At 40.5% G+C, this 4,192-nt stretch overlaps 1 pseudogene; it reads left to right on the top strand.

Moving 5' to 3' along the window:
• On the top strand, positions 1,016–2,135 carry Gm8344 (predicted gene 8344; annotated as a pseudogene).

Genomic DNA, 4,192 nt, shown 5'->3' with positions numbered 1-4,192 from the left:
ATACAAGATTTTCAAAATTCAGTGAGTCCAACAAAAGACATAAATAGACATATCACCAAAGAGAAGCTATAGGTGACAAATAATCATTTGAAAAGACTCAACACTATCAGCCACCATGAAAATGCACATTGAAAATGTAAATGAAGAAAATACCTAATTAAAATAAAATTTTAAATTTTTTTTTAAAAAAAGAAGTTATGTAGCATCAGTATCTACTATCAGGATGACAAAAACAAAAACAGTGACAATTCCAAATTATGCAAATGAAGTGTTGATCATCTATTATAGCTGATCATTAGCTATAAAATGATAGTCACTCTAGAGAAATGTTTGGTTGTTTCTTATAAAACTCTCTATTTGGCTACCACACAAGCCAGAAAAATTAGAAAACTGGCACATGAATATTCATATCATTTTTCATACTAATTTACAACTTAAAGTGACCAAACTTTCCCTAGTACAAATCCTGGATAATGGGATACTATTCAGCCACACAAATGAATTAAATACATGCATCAACCAAAATGTATGTCCAATGCATCATTCTAAATGGCTAATAGGAAACTGTGAAAGACTGCGTTCTGTATTGTTGCAATTATATAATATACTTTAAATAGTGGAATCATGAAGAGGTACTGGAGAGATGATACAGTGCTTTAGAGCACTTGTTGCTCTTGCAGAAGAGTTGAGCTTAACTCTCAGCATCCACAGAGTTGCTCAGAACCATTTCTAACCCCAGTTGCGGGGGGATCTAAAATCCTCAGGCACTGGGCATACATGTAGTACAAATATATGCACACAGACAAAACATTCATATGCATAAAATAAAAAACAAATATTTAAACTTTTAAAAATAAAATCATAAAGATGGAGAAGAGAATATTGATCTCCAGGGGATAAGGTGGGGGCTGAGGATGAAGGAGTAGCAGATGGAAGTTCTTTTCTGGTAATATAATAGTTCTGCATCCTAATTATTACATTACTACACAAATGTATATATTAATTAAATAGATCTACAGTGACCAGCTGGCTGTTCCAAGTCACCATGGACCCTGAAGGCCTGCAGCTCCTGTTATCCCCTAGAACCCTGGCAGCCCTGGCGAACGGCTAGCTTCAAGAGGACTGCTCAGGCCTCAATTTTGCATCCTTGGTTACCTCGTAGGCTGTGCTGTGGGCTAAATCTCCCGGGGTTCTGGCAGGGCGACCCTTCTTTGACACCATCTTCACTCAACTCAACTGCTAAGTGTCCTGGTTCCTCCCGGAGGGATCGAAGCTGAATAAAGGTGGCAAGAGGTCAAGGGACGTGTCTACCACCTGCTGCAAAGAGGACGGGTGGCCCTTAATACCCTGGCCTACTGCAGTGGGACTACCAGCGCAGCAGCGACAGCTGTGGAGGTGGCCAGGAGCACCAGCCGGACTGGACACGTGGCAGGCACGAGGAAGACGAGGCACCAGTTTCTGACTGGTGGAGAAGTATGAGCTCCTCCTAGTAGGCGGGGCAGCATGCCACCGCTAGGACCTGGGAGAGGGCTGGTGATAGTGAAAGACAACCACATGGTGGCAGCCGGCAGTGCTGAAGGCTCGGCAGGCAGGGTTGAAGGTAGAGGTGGAATGTAGCAGCCTGAGGGAGGCCTTGTGGACAGCAGAGGCTGGGGCTGACCTGGTAATGCTGGACAACTTTAAGCCTGAGGAGCTGCACCCCACAGCAGCTACGCTTAAAGCCAAATTACCCAGCGTGTCTGTGGAAGCCAGTGGGGGTGTCACACTAGACAACCTCACCCAGTTCTGTGGGACACACCTTGAGAATGCTGACCCAGGCTGCTCCCGCCCTGTATTTTTCCCCCAAACTGTTTGCTGAAGGAGATACTCCAGTGCCTCATGCTTGCCGGTTCGAAAGTTGAAGAAAGCCACCAGAATGGATTACTACGGCTTGTTGTGCCCCTTGGGTCACACATCTTTAGATTCAGAGGCCAACAGGACATATCTAGGCTTTTTACCTCGGCTTCCCACTAGCTCTGCCATCTCCAGCTTGTGTAACTTGCCAGGGCTGACTTTAATTTTGCTTGCCTCAGTTTTCTCATCTGTGAAATAGGTCTAATAAATGTTCAGCCTTACTGGGCTGTTGATAACTACTACACAATGAGTGGTTGGTAAAGGCTAGAAATTAACACTGCTCATCTAACCTAAGACATATACTTGTTATCAAACACTAACCTTCTAGAAAGGTGGCCCCTTTAGCAGATGGTGTTTCATAGTAAGACTCTGGCAACCGGCAGCTGACATCACATGGTCTGTCTGTGCAGCTAGGGAAACAGGACAAGAAAGCTGTTAGCACAGCCCAAAGTGCTCTTTTCTGTCTCTGTGTTGTTAAGGATAGAGCCAGGGCCATGGGCAAGTGTGCCAGCACTGCTGACCTCAGCCCTCTCACCTTCCCCTCGCTTCTGGCTTCTTTCCTGCCTCCTCCATTCCCGCTCTGCCTCACCATGTAGCTTAGGCTGGCTGTGAACTTCTGGCCTTAGATGTGCTCCTGATTCAGCTGCTTGCACTATGCTCTCTGCACCTGGCTTAAAACAACTCTTTCCGCACATGTAAATTAGAAGCCATGAGCAATAATAAGACACTGGTTAAAAGCGAAAATAAAAATTAAATAGATCTATACATATACACACATGCACATAGCATATAGAAAACTACTGAAATTATATTTGTATGTATGTGTATGTATCTCTGTGTATCAGGTTTTCATTCCAACACTATTTATCATTACCTGTACATTAGATTGTGCTAATAAATATTTGCTAGTGGAATAAATGAGCAAGCTATTATATGTATACCTGGTCTGTTCTCTCACACTACAGTATTAATATCAATTTCTTGGCTTTGACATTATAATACTGTTATGTATCATCTTAGCATTAGGAAAATTGGTTCAAGATAGTCTACTATTACCTTTCCACATCTTGCTATAAATATATAATAATTTTCAAAGTAAAGAATTCAGGAAAATCCTGATCAGAAGGAATGTTATAATAAGAATGTTTCTATAAAGTTGTGAAAAGTAAGTTCTTGCAACAATTGGGTTATACATATCAATATTACCACAATAATTCTTATCAGGTAAACCTATGGGAATGTATTTTAAGTGATAATCAGATTTCTGCTTGAACGCATGTGCAAAAATTTTTCAGAGTATTGCCAATGTGAAGGAAATGACCTAACTTTGTAATGATAGAGTTATGACTAAGAAAATGAACCATTTTACTTACTGTAGATTACTATGTAGCCAATAAAACATAATTTTGTATATTTAGAATGCATGAAAATGTGAGATAACAATCCAGAAACACAGGCATCTGTACACAATAAAGAAACATAAAAATTATGAATAAAATCCTAGGGAAATTTCATAATTTTCAAAGGACTTATCTCTGTGCTAGATTTTATGAAGTCTTTCATTTCCTTACACTTCACTGAGATTTCCAAATACTATACAATGTTCATGGTTGCATGTGTATAATGTAAATATATTAGACTCAAGGGAAACTAACCAAAGAATTAGCAAGTATATCTTAGTGGTTGCACAAATATATCATTTATTCATGAATTCATACCATTTTTGTTTTGCACATTATCTACAATATGTCTATATTATTTATATCATCCAGAAAACTAATAAATGTCTGTTGGTATACTTTTGGAGCTAATTTATTGAATTCTATTATCTACCACCCTTCCAGTCCCCCAACACAAGGTAAGAGAGAAAGAAGGTTAGAGCAGATAGGGAGCAGAGACCTCTTTAGACTACTTCCTGCTTATTAGGGGGATGGGGTTTTTAGGGCCAAGTCTAATCTAAGTCATCAGGATATCTCCAACCAGCAATCCAGTAAAATAGCAATCCAACAATAGGAAAAGCAGCAACAGGGAGAGCCAGGGAGGACAGTGCCCTGCCACATCACCCTCTCAGGTCTCTCGAATTTGTACCCTCTCCAAAGTCCCAAGCATAATCTGTCTGCAGCTGGCAAAAGTCTTAAGACTCCTAGAGCACAAGGCAACATAGTTAGTGGCTGTGGAGAATCTGAAGCACCCCGTACCCCATACTTGCGATTCAAAGACAAACATAGTCACATAACAGAACTTGGTTTTTAAAGAAAACAAATTTCAGTAGTAGTAGTAGTAGTAGTAGTAGTAGTAG

Source organism: Mus musculus, chromosome X, assembly GCF_000001635.26.
Source record: "Mus musculus strain C57BL/6J chromosome X, GRCm38.p6 C57BL/6J".
Taxonomy (NCBI): Eukaryota; Metazoa; Chordata; class Mammalia; order Rodentia; family Muridae; genus Mus; species Mus musculus.
The sequence above is the reverse complement of the archived record's forward strand: the minus strand, read 5'-3'. Positions and strand labels throughout refer to the sequence as shown.